This window comes from Coturnix japonica, chromosome 27 (assembly GCF_054131305.1).
Source record: "Coturnix japonica strain WE chromosome 27, WE-NBRP24, whole genome shotgun sequence".
Taxonomy (NCBI): domain Eukaryota; kingdom Metazoa; phylum Chordata; class Aves; order Galliformes; family Phasianidae; genus Coturnix; species Coturnix japonica.
In genome coordinates, this window is record NC_140689.1 from 8,283,672 (window position 1) to 8,300,527 (window position 16,856).

A 16,856-nucleotide genomic window follows, 5' to 3' on the forward strand; every position below is an offset into this window, starting at 1 on the left:
ATCTTATACCCATGCCACACACTCGCAGTATTTCACCATTCAGCATCGCCACTTGTATCTTCTCTTGCTGTAAACCAGAGCTAGCTGGTAAATCATCTGCTGTGTGGGTCAGCTGTGTCTCTCCCATGGGCATCACGTGGCTGCTGGGAGGCTCTGAAGAGCTGCAGCCAGAGGTGTGTCACCCGCTGGGCCTCGTGCCCAAAGGAGCCCACAGGAAAGTGTTGTTGCAGTTTGTCATGCACTGCACTGCCATGAGACTTGACGTGCCAGACATCCTCTGACACGTGACCTCCTGCATCCAGGCAGGACATCTGAGACGTCTCCTTCAGCCTGACGTGGCTGCAGTTTCACACTGGTTTTACTAAGGAAGGAGAAGGCACGTGGATGAAACTCTTTTCCTGCTCTTCCTGGCATTAGCTCATAGTACAAGTAAAGCACTGTCAGGTCAAGCCTGGAGGAGTAATGCTTGTCACTGACATGTTCCTGTTCAGGGTGGAGCTGGAGGGTAAAATAACACAAGAAATTGTCATTGAAATTCAATATCTGTGAAATTCAGCTGGCTGCATTCACAGAACTTGGCGTTAAGATCTGTTTTCTGGTTTCTATCTTGAGCCTCTTTTCCATAACCCAGTTTTCATTTATGAACTGAAGCTCTACTGAAAGCCTTTCGCTGTGTATGCTCATGCTGCAGTGCAGCTCTTGTGACCTTTAACAGCACATTCACATTCCTCTGATCACAGGATCCTTAAGGTTGATTAAGACCCTCTAGTCCGACTGCTCACCCATCACCACCATGATGCTCACCATCAGCTTAGCTAAAAACTCAGCAGAGATGATAGATCAAGCACAACACTGGATTTGGGATGGCTAGAGATTCCTAAGATATTGAAGGATTGCTTGCAGGTGGTATTGGCTCAGGTATTCACCCTGCATCCCACCTCCCGTTCTGTTTGGTTGAGAATCATGCATTCTGCAATTTCACTTTGTAATTCAAAGACCCTGGCTTTATCTGTTGAAAAACTGATCTAAAACAAGCCAAGAAGACTCCGTTGGAACTGGTTGATGCAGAACAAAGGCATCCCCAAAGGACAAGTTGCACTGTTTGATGAACATTATTGGATGAGAGCTAAGCTAAGATTTAAAAAGTTCTGGTGCTGTCTGTGAGCATCAAATACAGAGGAAGCCTGCATGATTCCCTGAGAATGGATACCTCCTACTTTGGTGTAGGGTTAAGGGAACACTAGCAGTAACTCCTATCACAAAATGTCACATGGCTCAGACAAAAAAGCCATCAGGAGGGCTTAATTAATAGCACCAAATGGTCACAAGATGGTCTTAGGGCAGGGAAGTAATCTATCTACGTGATATTGATTGATGCTGTTAGTTCTTAACAGCTTGATTCTAGAGGGACTGTTCTTCTTTGGTCACCTAGTTTTAAAAGAATAGATGGCTCCTGTCTATTACAATTTTTAACGAGTTATTTGTTCACTGATGCCATAAATGTGCCTGGCATAGCAATTGGCCTTGGTATATTGAGTGACTGAAAGCAACAGTTGTTGCTCTAAGAAATGCAATACTAAGCTAGGTCTGCCTGTAGCTGACAGCCATCAGCTTGCTCCTCAGGCAGGTTCTGTGTGGATGGAATGAAGGGCATGAAATACGGATGTGCTCATCAAACGCTGCTTGTTAGCTTAGAGACAAGGTGTTAAATAGGTTTGTTCATGTATTGCAAACACGTTACTTACCTGCCTTCATTTTAGCTTCAGAAGAACATGTGCAGAATACAGAATTGATTAAAAGAAATAAGAACTGTCTGCATAGAACTTACTCTTTCCTTTCACAGGAGAATCAAGCAGATGTTTGTATGTGAGTACCTCCAGAGGTGAAACTCGATCACCCAAATGTAATGAGCAGAGACATTAGAATCAGTTCTAACTGTATCTTCATGCTGCACTGAGTAAGCCTGTGTCAGGATGTAAACCACTTTCTCTTCTTTTCTTCAGATGAAGCCATTAATTTTGTCAACAAGCCCAAAACAACTGCAGAAATATCAGTCAGTCCTTCTGAAGACCTGGAGCTGGTGTGTGAGGTGTCAGCTGCAAGCGGAGCTGTCGTATGGAAGAAAGATCAAACAGAGGTGAAGCAGGACCAGAGGACAACCATCATCTCCCAGGGGACGCACCGCAAGCTCATGGTCAAAAATGTGACCCTGAAAGACCAAGGGAGCTACAGCTGTGAAACAGAAGATGACAAAGCAACATTCCAAGTGAAAGTCAGAGGTGAGAAAATGCTTGAAATCCCAGAGATAAAGGAACGCTTCATTTTGTGTGTCTTGCATTTGGAGGATCAACTTACAGCCTCTCTGGTGCAAAACACTTTGGCTATAGGACTTTCTTTGTCATCTAGTGTCATAGCTACACTTTTCTACATGTGCTTTTCCATCCAGGAATGAATTACTGCAACAAACCATAGGCAAGGAGGGTAACTTGTGCAGCTCTTGTAGTCATCTGGTGTCTGCAGGGTTACAGTGCAAGAGCACAGCAGGCATGCAAGGAGTGAGAAAATGGGAGGTGTTTGAAGAGATCTGGTTACAAAATTTGAATGACACAATTAGGTGGAAAATGCCACTAATCAGACTCATAAATGGCCTGGGTTGCAAAGGCCCACAGTGCTCATCCAGTTCCAACCCCCTTCTTCCTATGTGCAGGGTTGCCAACCAGCAGCCCAGGCTGCCCAGAACCACATCCAGCCTGGCCTGGAATGCCTGCAGGGATGGAGCATCCACAGTCTCCTTGGGCAACCTGTTCTAGAGGGCCGTTCCCTTCTGATTTACTGGAAATGTAGAGAGACATCAGAAGAAAAAAAGAGAAGGGAGGAGGTTCAGCAGTGCATGCAGGTGTTCTAAATCTCATGTCCAAATCTGCTATCAGACTGAGAAATGTTTAGCTTTGTGATATGATGTGATATGATATGATATGAAATGATATGCTTATCATTTCCCAAGGCAAAATAGAGGGGAAAGTATTTTCCTGTCTTAATGTGGCATCACGATGCTCCCTGTGAAGGGCAAGTATAGTGAAAACGGGGAACTGGAGATAGCTCTGCAGCAGACTACAGCAAAACGGTGTGACTGTTGTGATGTACCTGCAGAGAAAGAAGACGTGTTTACCAACAAGGGCTAGGTACAAAAAGAGGTGAAGGCTGTACTGACTCAAAATGCCACGCTGAGCTGTGAGGTGGCCAAGGAGAAGACGGAGGTGAAGTGGTGCAAGGAGGGGAAACTGATCACCTGGAGCAAGAAGTTCAAGGTGGAGTCAGAGGGCAAACAGCGTCGGCTGGTGGTGAGCCAGGTGGAGAAGAAAGATGCAGGGGAGTACAGCTGCGAGGCTGCTGGCCAGAAACTCACCTTCAAGATTCATGTAACTGGTAGGAAACATATTTTGGTTGATATTCTTTGATTATTCCATAGTCTGGCTGTGGAAACGTCTGTGTGAACGTGTCCTCTTGATTCTGCCATGAAACTGTTTTGGGGAGGATGAAAAGAAATGCTTACAAACGTGCAGCTAAAATGAATATTTGTTTTTAACAGTGTTTCATCCAGCTCTTCCCCTACGACTACTTTTATAATGAGCTGTCCATAGATGTCCAACTGTGATTTGTACAATGTGCAACACTGCTCTACCAGTTGATATTTCAACAGTAGTAGTTACAGATCTCTACTGTGGCTGCACTGAGAAGGTTTGGTTGTCGGTGTCCTAAGAACTTTTAGTCAGAGGCATTGCACTTGCCTTTGGCTTGTTGAATCCCACATTGACGACCATTCATTCCATGTTCTGTAAATGTAATGACCAGTCATGAATCCATTGATACCTTTCTAATTGTACGTTTCTCATTAGTCTGGGAGTTCAGAACAGAGGCAGATCTCTCACTCCAGCTGCAGTAGAGATTGCTCTGGTGTCCGTATATTTTGCACAAGATCTGGTAAATTTTAACTTAGACTCCAGATAGCCATGGGCACATCAGCTGCATTCTGAGTGACCATTAGTGAGCTGGCTGATGACGAGGGTTTGTCTTCTGTTTTATTTGTAGCTGCACTCTGCTGGTTTTTGCTCATAAGTCAACTTGTTCTCTGTTAACTTTACAGTTCTTGTCTTGTATTCTGAGCTGATCAGGACAGGGAATCTGTTTTCTCCTCTTCTTTCTTATGGCAGTGAACACATTGGAGCTTAATCCTGGTCAAGGTTTGGCTTTTGATCAGCTATGTGGAGGAGCAACTGTACTGGGAGTCTACTGCCTTTCTGCTCACACAGACCTGGTGTCCTTGCAGGGCATAGCTTGCGTTCTGTTCCCTTGTAAAGGTTGCAGTCTTTGCTCTCTCCATCTTGGGGCATTCTGCTCCTTCAGTCCCTGGTGTGCAATATATCTCTGCTCCTGTAGTAGGCAGTTTTGCTGCTGCCTGCGGTGTAGACTCTAAACTATCAGCTTTTACTGTTCCCACACCACATGGATGTGATTCTGGGGCCTTTGGATCTGTTCCGTGAGTTGTGTAGCTCATGCTTTTGGCTCAGGAAACTGGCAGTTTCAGCAAAGAGTGGATTACAGAAAGGGTAGATTTGGGAGGTATCTGTCAGAGAAAATGAAATATGAACAATGACAGAAAGACTATGGCAACAGCTGGAATCAACCAAGTTAATACTAAGCAGCCAAAGCCAGCCCACATCTTATTGCAGAGGCGTAGGGAGAAAACCCAGCAATGTAGTGCTTTTACACTTGAATTTTGCTAGCTGAGGGCTATTATTAGCTGTTTGCCTCAGAAACCAAAGGTTTTCTGTTCTCTTTCAGACCGGATGAGCTCATGGCTGCACAGGGTAATGTAATACCTCCTCCACTGCCATACAAGGAGAGTGCTTGCCTAGCTACCTTTTCTCATGTGTACCACCGTAACATGACGTGCAAGTCCAGCCCTCACTGCAAAATGATGTGGTGTGAAAGTCAGGAGGGATTATGAGTACTCTTGGAGTGGTTGGCTCTTTCACTACAGAAATCCTCATCTTACTAGCTTCTCCCAAAGTGCAATGGCTTCCTGAGTCTTAATTTCTCCTCTTACCATTGCACTCAGAAAGATTTTCAGAATTCCTCTACCCCAGGGTTCCACTGGTAGCACAGAACAATCCCATTTTAAGGACATGTTGAATGTTAGGTGCTGAGTGTAGAGCATTACGGGATGCAGATTAGACCTTCTTGCTTAAAAGAAACAAGTGCTGCACACCTTGGAAACCTATAGAAAACTAGAGTAAAAAGGGCTGATTCTGCCATCTCATTATCTCAGTATTTGTGGTGCACGCTGAAATCCTTATTTGAAGTGGGCCAAAGCTCCATTGCATCTGTGAGAAGTTTTGCATCACCTGGTTGGTCTAGGCCATGTTTGTTGTCTTGCTAATAAGCAACCCTTCTGATCTTCATCAAATCATTGTGGTTGGAAAAGACCACAAAGATCCCCACATCCAGCCTCACCCCATCCCACCATGCACACTGCCCACGTCCCTCAGTGCCACATCTCCATGGTTATTGAACACTTCCAGGGATGGTGACCCCACCAGCTCCCTGCAAAGCTGTGCCACCACATCACCATTCCTCTTCAGAAGAAGTTTTTCTTAACATCCAACTTGAACCTTCCCTGAAGATCATCAGTCAGAACAGGGGCTGTTGAAGATGGGCGGAGAGAATGATGCTTCTACAGTCAATACAAGCAGGGAGATCAAATGTAGAGTTTGTCAACTGCATTCTTGCATTGGCTTGCTGCCCTGCTCCCTCGCCTTCAGTGGACTGCAGTGCTGGTGGTAGAGCTGTGGTGTGAATCCTGGGATTGCACGTACTGCAACGGTCAGCAGCACAGGAACTTGAGCTGAACTTACCCTCCTGGGCAGCTGCTGCCACTCAGAATTCAGACAGCATGCAGAGGAGAAAGTCATGAAGGAAGGGAAAGGGATGGCAGCAGAAGGCTTCACAGAGTGACAGCGGGGAGGAAGGAGATAGGGGACAGGTCATGGAAGGGTTTGCCATGACTGCTGGGGAGCAGGAGCCTTCCCGGTCACCTGAGCTGGGTATGCCTGAATATGCTTGCATGAATGATCTGAATGAGTGGTCTTCCATGTCTCCACTGCAAATAAAAGGCAATGTCAATCCCCCTCACACCTGCTAGTCCTGCATTCATGCTTGGAGCCTCTGTCTTGGTATCAACATCAGGACCCTGGGATCTTTCCTGGGACCCAAACAAGCATAGGAAGCTTATTCAAAATTGCTCTGCTGTTAGAAGCTGGCTAGCACTAGAGAAGTCCATGATGTAAGTACGTCAGAAATATTCTGCACTTCTACAGCCTTTTGTAGGGCAAACCGTGGAATAGAAATGGAAGCCCATTTATTTAGGGTTTATCTGTTCTCCCACGCCTCAAATAGGAACTAGCATGAACGCTCTCAGCAACCAGTTGTTGGTAAAAGGAGAATCAGATAAAACAGTCATTAAAGTAATCAATAAAAGATTCAATGTATCAATCGATCCCACTTAGCAAAGTGATTAACTGAATCACCTTAACTGAAGTGTGTATGCCTAACTAATTACACTTGCTATCTTTCTGATGCTAACTCCATTTGTTGACACAAAGGGTAAGGTGGGCTTTAAACACTTTCTTCTATATGTGTTAGGTATTAAGAGGAGATGACCTCAGCCAGTTCTCTGAAGAATCAGGGGTTGCTGAGAGTAGAAAACCATGCTTTATGCATAAAACCGAGCTACAAAATCTAATGTAGGCCAAGTATTCACCATATTAAGGGCTATATCATAACCATAGGGTAGAGTCAAAAGATGGTTTTCTGCTCTTAAATTTCTATGGTTTCCTGATTTTGAGGTCTTCACTTCATAATTGAGCTGTATTTGGCTGATCTCCAGTGCAGAGTGGAGCGATATCAAAAAGACAGACAGATGAAGATCTGTCATTGTCTTCATTAGAAGAAATCTGAAAATTAGGAGTCCGAGCTGATAGTAAAGACTACCCAGAGGGATGGGATGACCATAGGGACTGTGCTGAGGATGCATTATAATGTGTGATAAACACTGTGAAGCAGTGTTGCTCCAGGAAATGGTCCAATACAACATAGAAGCAACTTTTAATGTCTTCCAGTCACAAGTTGTTCATATGTAATGTATATTTTACCCAATGTTTTCCAGTTCCAGAAGCAGAGGATGCCTTTATCAACAAGCAGAAGGTGCAGAAGGAGGTGAAGGCTGCTCCAACAGAAAATGCCACGCTGAGCTGCGAGGTGACCCAGGAGAAGACGGAGGTGAAGTGGTACAAGGAGGGGAAACTGATCACCTCGAGCAAGAAGTTCAGGGTGGAGTCAGAGGGCAAACAGCGTCGGCTGGTGGTGAGCCAGGTGGAGAAGAAAGATGCAGGGGAGTACAGCTGCGAGGCTGCTGGCCAGAAACTCACCTTCAGGATTGATGTCACAGGTGAGAGAAATTGTTTCAACTGTATTGAACCCCCCAACAAAGAAGGAGGGGAAAGTTAAGTGGTTTGACACATTTAACCCCAGCATTCAGTGATGTAGACAGTCCTTAAATTCTGTTTAATTTGTGTACATTCCTCTTTGCCTTCTGAAGCTATGAACGCAGAGGACTTGGGTAGCCTCAGCTTAAGACAGGCTGGAAATAATTCGGGAATTTCCCTGGGGATCTCAAGTAGATGCAGTGATAGCAAAATGAGAAGTCAATAATTACAGGGGAAATTGAAGAATATTAAAGATATCTTCAGGGCACAAGCACACCCCTGCAAATGCTTCTTCCTAAATAGTCTTAGAGACAGCATTTGGTCACAATGCTAGACGGCGGCATTGGTGGTTTCTATAAAATTAAAGAAACCTGCAACTAAAAAGCTTTTCCCGTATTGTCTTTTGTTTTCTTCTCTATAGCAGGTACAAAAGAAATGCTTAAAAATAGAAAGCCTTCAAGCTGGTGCTTTTCTTTCCAAAATGGAGGAAGACAGTCATTCTATTTATTAGGAGAGTCTGATAAGAAAGTGGAAAAAGGCTTTTTACCAGGGTCTATAGCAACATAAGAAGGGGCAATGGTTTCAAAAGTGAAGAGGGTAGACTCAGTTTGGACATGAGAAAAGTTCTTTATGATGAGGGTGGTGATACACTGGAACAGATTGTCCAGTGAAGGTTGTGGGTGACTCATCATTGGAGTGTCCAAGGCCAGGCTGGATGGGGACCCTGGGCAGCCTCATTTAGTGAATGATGTCCCTGACCACGGCAAGAGGTTGGACTGGATGATCTTTAAAGCTTCCTTCTATACCCAAACCGTTCTGTGATTCCATAGGGAAAACCATTTTATTACTGCCTATGAAAACTCAGGAGATATTAGAACTGTTTTCAGAAATAAGTAGGTGAGAAAAATACATTTCCTCACTATGACTTAATCACAAACAGAATTTAACCTTGACCCTCACCTGGCTTTTGCTGGCAAAGCAACTTACAACTGTCAGCTTGTTTGGACAATGTAATGCCTGTCCCCTAGTATGAAACAGACTTTTCAATGACTGCGTATGCTGGTGTGCTGCTGGACAGTGGGGAAAGGGGTGTTTTTTAATTTTTGAAGATTTTGGAACATGATACTGGTGGAAATGAAAACAAGTTTAGGGCTATCTAAGCTGTTTTGGTCTGGCAGGGAGGAAGTTCTTCACTGGCAATTGATATAGTTCAGATGTTGGCATTCAGTTCATAGCACTGTCAGGAAATGTGAGTGGGAAAGCTGTCCTCAACGGTACAGTCCAAAGACTAATTTGGGCATTTGGGGAAGGCTGTGTAGAAAAGATTCATGTCTTAAATTTGCCCGTTTTCCTTAAATTCCAGAAGAAGAAAATGCCTTTATCAACAAACAGAAGGTGCAGAAGGAGGTGAAGGCTGCTCCAACAGAAAATGCCACGATGAGCTGCGAGGTGACCCAGGAGAAGACGGAGGTGAAGTGGTACAAGGAGGGGAAAGTGATCACCTCGAGCAAGAAGTTCAAGGTGGAGTCAGAGGGCAAACAGCATCGGCTGGTGGTGAGCCAGGTGGAGAAGAAAGATGCAGGGGAGTACAGCTGCGAGGCTGCTGGCCAGAAACTCACCTTCAAGATTCATGTCACAGGTAAGACAGGTGTTGTCTGAAATACAGCAGAGAACAGTAAAGTAAAATCTAGTTTCCATTATACAGTGATCCAGTTGCAGTAGTCTGTGCTGAGGTTTTTTCCCTATACTTGATTGCCTGGGTTTGTAGCAAGTATGTGGTTTTAGTATGGCACAAAGACCTGTTTCAGTCTGTCTGTAGAATAATAATTACTGATATATGTACAATGGAAGCAATATTCAAGATATTATTCAAATCTCTCCTGTGCCTGAGATCCCGAACTATAATTCTTGTTCACCTAAACATTTGACTAAGATAAGTATGTGCAGTGAGGCTGGAGTGCATGTTCTACGTGCAGCCTTTCATGGCAGGAGAAGCAGGAACTTCTCCTAGTAGTACACTGCCTTTTTACTATGCCTTTATGTTGGAGGCTGCATCTGGATAGGTGTGCCTGCTACTCACAGTAAGAGACCTGGTAGAGCTGACTATTGCCAGAGCTCAAAGTAAGATAGATATCTGCAAATCACACACAAAGAACAAAGGACTGCGTTGGTGAGCATATTTCCTTTGTGCCTTTGACAGTCACAGTTGTGGCAATGGTAGAGGCCATGAGGAGTCTGTTCAGGAAGCCAGGAGTACTGGTCTGGGTCATGAAAAGGCAGCCAGTGGTTTGACTATCACACGTTTATGTGTTTTGATGTTTCACAGTGGGTCTTAAGTAAAAGGAACTCAGGTTTTGGTTGCCTGCAGGACAGATGTTGTTTTGGGTTCAATATGTTTGCATAGTGACTTGCAACCATGGGACTGGTGTTCAAGGACTCTCTTGGTTCCTTCAGTTCCTAGGTTCTTTCTTGCCTAGATTTGACACTTTGTTTCAACAGAAGAGCTGATATTCTCTAGTGAAGGCTATTAGTTTGGGCACAAGTAGTAACCTAAACCTGTTCCAACCTGTACATACAGACCTGCAAGTTGGTCTCATTTCAGTCCATCAGTCAATACTTTTTCTTTTCTTCCCTCAGAGCCAAAACCTGTGTTTATAAACCAGGAGCAGGTGCAGAAAGAGGCGAGTGCTGCCCTGGCAGCAAGTGCCTCCCTCAGCTGTGAAGTAGCACAGGATAAAACCGAAGTAAAATGGTACAAGGATGGAAGACTGCTTGCCTCCTCCAGAAAGTTCCAAATGGAATCTGTGGGCAAAACACGGCGTCTGGTTGTGGAGCAGCTGGAGAAGAAAGATGCTGGAGAATACATCTGCGAGGCTGCTGGCCAGAAGATGACCTTCGAGCTGGAAACAACTGGTGAGCATTCGCTTTGGGAGCACTAAGCAGCTGTTTATGTGGCTTAGAGGAAGAGGAAGTGAGCCATGTCAAAGGGAAGGTGGTGTGGCGCAGGAATGAGGTTGCGATCAAACCCAGCAAACGTTTCCAGATTGATGAGGAAGGGGTCAGAAGAACTCTGGCAATAAGAGGGATCCAGGCTGAGGACGAGGGAGAGTACTTCTGTGAGTCCAGAGATGACAAGAGCAGCATTACCATCACCCCCAAAGGTATGTCTCTGGAAATGAAGGCTGACAGTGTGGAAGGATCCTTGGCTTCCCTCATCAGCCATTACAACACTGCAAAGCTGAGTTCATCTGTGTGTTTATGCTGTTCTCTGTGTTAACAACCAAGTACAAAACTTGTCTTTCTCTCTAAATAACTGTGGAACAACTGCTTCTGAAGAGCACAGCTGTTAAGTGGGCAAATCAGCCTTCAAGGCTGGAATTAAGCATCCCAAATGTAAGATGGGATTTATTTTACCCCTTCTTTGCCTCTTTTCTTCTTGCATCTTTGTAGATGCAAGGAGGATCTCCTCTACACGCAGGAGATGTGAGTGTGAGTTATGGTGATCACTTACTGCGAGTCATAAAATCTGATGCTTCCAATAAAATCATTGACTCTGTTGGCTCTTTGAAGGTGCTCATATATAATATGATAGCAGGCTTTGAGTATATAAAAGGCTTTTAGAAAGTGGAAGCAAACAATCTGTTCTCTGTGCAGAAATAAGGGACTTCAATTGCAATGACAAAGATGCAAGTTCTACAACAGAAAAGCTTTTTAATGGTTGGATGACTGGATAAGTCATTTGGAGGGGCTTTGAAGCCTTCACAGTGGGTTTCAGAAAAGGTTAGTGAAATATGTGGGGCACAAAGAGCTGAGCATGTCCTGGAGCAATGGAGAAGGGCTGGATGATTTTTGCTGGTATTTTTAGCCATTGAATTTTGTGTTCTGGTGGTGTCAGTACATTCTTTTGTACAACATGGACGGGTTGGTTTGTTGCATTGGTTCAGGCTTTTGTACTAGGAGCTCAGCAGTGGTTAAAGCTCACACTTCTGCAAAGTAAACAAGCTCCTGCAATTCGTCTCTACTCTGTTTTAGCTGTGGATTAGCTTGACAGTTCCCTTCCATAAGCTTTATGGTTCCCTTCTGTAAGTCTACTTACATAGAGTGAGTTGCTTAACTTTAAGTCTAGCTACAGGATTTTAAGCATATTATTAGCAAAAAATATCACAAATAATTTCACCAACAATTCTCCCCACCCATCTGTAGCTTTCTTTTTTTTCACTGGAAGGTTTTACACTGGCAGATAGGGTGGGCATGTAGAAACAACCCCATTAATTCTGACGAAGCTCTGATTTCTCTGACTGGCCTTTGTTTTGTGATTCTGCATGCATGCCCTGTAGCTAAAGCCTGGATGTCTTCCCCAACACCTTCAGTCTCCCATCCTTACTTAAGTTACTCCATTGTAAATCTCTCTGCTAGTCCAAGAGAGTTTTTATTTTACCCCTTCTGTGAGGCAGCAGCTGGATGGGAAGGATGAGATGAGGACTAGGTTGTTTGGGTGGCTTTTTTTTTTTTGCCTAAGAGCCAACTGGGAATCAAAGATCCCAAAAATTGAAGACAAACTGTGTCATACCGAGCAGGGTTTGTCAAATCACTGGCATGCACTGTTAGGACAACTTCATCATCAACATATTCTGGGCTGACAGTTGTCACAAAATTCTGCTTCTGTGTCCCAAAATGTGCACTTATCACTTCTATTGGCAGTTGCTCATCTTTTCTCCAAACTGAATGGTTGTAGGAAATAAAACAGACAAGCAAACAAACCAAACAACCCGCAGATATTAACTTGCAGCTGATTGTCAGTGCTGATCGTTGGGCCATGTCCATCACTTCACATACTTCTGCGGCCAACAGACATTGGAAAATACAAAGACCTTCAGAGACTACTTGAATTTCTAGATGCACTGAATTACCCTCTAGAGTGTATTTCTGAATATATAAGGAACCACGGGTGACTATGATCCTGATTTATATCTAGGTTCAGGCTTACTGTTTCAGTTAGGTTAGATGAATAATAGTTCCAGAGTAGATAGGGAAATACAGCACTTCATTGATACCACATGTCGGAAGAATGCAGCTCAGTGCTGGGCAGTTTGCTGCTTCATTCCCTCTTACAAGTTGCACCCAAGGCTGGAAAAGACCACTGAGATAGCTGAGTCCAACCCAGCCCACCCTCACTGGACTTACTAACCACGTCCCCAGTGCCACATACCCGTGGCTCTTGAGCACCTCCAGTGACTGCAGTATATCAGCGTGGTTGCTTCAGCTGTGTGAGTTTTCACCACTGGATGTTGTTCTAGCGAGGCAAAAAACCCAAACTGATGGAAAAGTGTCTGTACAGGAAGCAACTGGCTGTCCTGATGGCTGCCAACAGTTTTGCACAAGGTGTGTCATGCAAGCTTGCATGAGTCTGGTTTAAAAACTTGCAGTTCTGATGGAAGGAGAGGATGTTGGTGCAGGATAACTGCGGGATTTGTGCTTTCCCGACATCCAGTTGCAATCCCAGCTTATTGTTGCTATAGAAAACAGCTTATCTGTAGACAAACTGAGTTAGTACCATTAAGTGGCTGAATCCCTAAGTGATCCAAGGTGAAGCATGATCCAAACTGGAATTTAGCTAATTGTAGTAGGGAATCCAAGCCTTAATGAGCTGAGTTATTTAAAGTATGAGTCTTCCATCTAAAACAGCATTGAACTGTTACCCTGGTTGATGATAGAAGTGAGAGTTTAACAGCAGAAGTCTGAAGTTATGCTCCATATTTCTCATCACTCAAGAGAATATTTGAATATGTGAATTCCTTTGGCTATGTTAGAGCTCATAATGAGGTCAGCTGATGTTCTTTAAATGCTCGGAGTCTAGCAATGTGGGGAAGTGGACTGCTATTTGCTGTTGAGCTTTAGGGTAAGAAGCCTGATTTTAGAGGACAGTGGACTTCCCCTTTCCCTTCCCCTCTCCTCCCCTTCTCCCTGGATTGATCCCGCATGGTTTGTGAATGAGTTCAGAGCAAGGTAAATGAGGAATAGCCATGTGAAAACCTGTTGTTTTACTGCACTGTAAAAGACACTTAGTCAAAAGACAAGTGTGTGTTACAAGCTTATGATTGCAGGAGATCCTAGAAACAACCCAGCTACTCAAACCTGTAGTCTGGCTGAATATTTTATTGTCAGTTTTGGTCAGGAGGAGATGCTTGAGTAAGACAAATAAAAGGTCATGGGTAAGTTGGTCCTTCTTGTGATATACTTCTAGGCTTTCGTCAGGGAAAAGCTTAATTAGTCCAAATAATTATAGCAGAAACCACACCAAGAACATGAGAGTGAAATTTCAACTTTCTTGACGTGACGGTAAATTTTACCCCATTCTGCCATTCCCCAAATGTTTGTTTCCTTATGTTATGGTTTTGCAATTTGGTTGGTGTTGGTATTCCACATCAGAACACCATGCCTAATAATGGGAATAAAGGGGACAAGTTTTTTTTTTCTCTGTGAACTGCCTCAAATGTTCATGTGGGGAGGGGCACCGGAAGGGAAGTGAGGAAGGGGACAGCGTTGCTGGCGCGGCTCCCTGCGAGGAGACAACGTGGTCAGAGCTTCCTGCCTTCCAAAGCTCCATCGGTGAGATTGGGGACTTGGTATTCTCTTTGTTGATACTCTCTTGTTGTTTGTTTAGCATTATTAGGTTATTAAACTGCCATTCTTTCTCAGATCACCTTTTTTCTCCCTTATTTTTTGTTAGACCTAATCGCAATCTCCCTTCCCTTCCCCGTCTCCCTAAACGCACGTGGCCGGGCCTGGCCGGGCCATGCCGCACTGCCGCTAGAGAAAAGGGGGGGGGCTTTTGTTCCTGCCGCCCCGGGTTTGTGCCCACTGTCCCGGAGTGAGCTCTAGAGAGAACTCCGTGACACCTACAACAGCAAAAAAAACTTCTAGTTCTAATTTTCAATCTTTAAAAGTTGCCTTGGCGTTTATAAAAAGGCATTCCCATTAGCTTTGGAGTGTTCACCTGAAAGAAGTGATTGCTTTTTCCTCAATTCAGTCTCAGACTAAACATGTGCTACACTTTTTGGCATTTCTGGGATTGCTTTTGTGAAGGGATCTTGAAAACTATCCTAGTCAGTTACACTCCCTACTGGGTTTGTTTGTGTAAACACACACAAAAAAGCTTTCTCTGTCTGGTGTTCTGCCCTGATGTTGTGTGCTGGGCGCTGCACTGAGATGAGGCAATTGAGCTTTTTCCTATAGACTGAAGCCAAAGGTGTCTGTGATCTCTTTGATATTTCAGATGCTTTAGTTTTTATTTACGCACTTTCTCACTCCGACAGGAAATTCTCCAATGACTCAAACAGTTAAATACCATTAGAAGGATTTACAGCTTTAAACAAAATCTTTCCATCTGACTGGGAGCTAACTCAGGCCCAAGCTACTGAGATTTCAGAATGTTTTTAAATTGTGGCATAATAAATATCCAAAGACATTTCTCATTTCCCAAGATGGTCATGTTTTACAAATGTTCAGATTCATCTTGATTTGCACAGAAATGTTAAGGTCCTAGTTTTTCAATTTTAATTCTGCAGTTTTATAGGGTTTAAATCTGAAATTCCATTCATTTAAGGAGGGTCCACAAAAGGAAAGATTCAGAATATAATTTTCTACAGGTATTCAGTTGGTTGTTTCCCAGGGAAACACTCAGCTAGCAGAGTGCTGTAGGTAACAGAAGAGTCCTACTATCTTTGTACTTCCATCTTATTCACTCTATATTACCATGTGAATTAATACGTATTTAGCAGCGTTTTGCTTTAGGTGGTGTGGTGCTGTACATGCAGAAAAGGATAAAGGGTATGGCTTACTCTCCTCTTTGTACTTTATGAGAAATATGGCTGCAGGAAAAGCCCACTTAAAAAGGTTAAGTACAGCTTCATGTTCCTTTATGCTGTTACAGAGTGTTTTTGTGTGCAGTTAAGCAGTTGCGATGTCCCACCCCAAGAATCCTACTTCATTTCACTGAATGAAAATTCATCAGGATAACAGAGGCCAGGTCAGGGTAGAAGCACTTAGCTGCACTGGCATGCGTGCTGTGCCTTGGAAGTGTTCACCCAAATGTTCACATGCTGTGGACATGACTCTGTATACAAGCCTCAAGACAAAGTCTTGGCTAAATATCAGATATTTTTCTCATTGTGAAGACAGGAAATCCTGGGAACTAAAATCATATTCTCCTATGACATTTGTAAACACAATGGTAATTTTGAAGGTTGGCATGGATGATTTTCAGCTTTCAGCTCTGGATCATTTCATGCATTTTTGATTTTTTAAGGAGCACTTCATTGCACAGATTCATGGCAGGCATTTGCTGCTTCTTCGCTCTGAAGAAGTTATGACTCTTTAACTAGGAATAGAAATGTAGCATAATGCATATTGAGAGACCCAAGTGAAATGTGCTGGGAGGAAAAAAAGGGTAACAGCATATTAAATCAAATTTTCCGTCTGTCTTGGGATATTTAGTGGAGAGCAGATTTAAACTGTTTTGACTCTTTTGACCTTTTTACTCTTATACTCAAATAGTACTGTAACTCCCTTTATATTTGTTTTTATATCTTTGTATAGTACACTTGTTTTTTTCAACAGATGTTGATACAGTTTTGAAAGGTGATGCTCAGTGAAGATCCTCGTGTTAAAGTGTAACTCTCTACTTGTAAAGTGTAATTATCTTCTAAAGGGATAGCTGCATATGATTCATTATCTTAGTGCTTTTTATTGAATGAACTACCCACAGGTAGGTGTAGATACTCTGTTCCCTGCCAAACATTTTGCCTTTGATAGTAAAATGGCATAGATCCTAATGGTTGGCTTTAACAGGTCACTATCTGTGATTAAGTCTGACATTTGTTGCTGTTTAAGTCTTGGATATACAAGAAATCTGAAGGAGGAAAAAAGAAAAAGCTGTTTATACCTCCAACTTTCAAGGCAGGTTTACGTTCTGCCATCACTGTGAACATTGGTTGTAGTTTGTAGCTTGGCTGCATTGCAGCGTGCAGGGCCCTCCCTCAGCTGGCAGACTTGCATTCACTTGCAGTTGCATGAGTTCAACTGATTTTAGCACAATTAGAGAAGAAGTGATTTTCGTATGTACGTTAAAAGTTAGCACATTCCTAGGCTCGATGTCAGCGTCACGTTGGATGATGCTGATGCTTTTAGCTTGCTTACAGTGCAGGTATCTCAGGGAAATGCAACAAACTCACACCCTAAAGCATCACACATTTAAACTTACACCGGGGATTTCTTCTGGTTTTGATGTGCCTGTGGGCAGAGCAGTAGGAA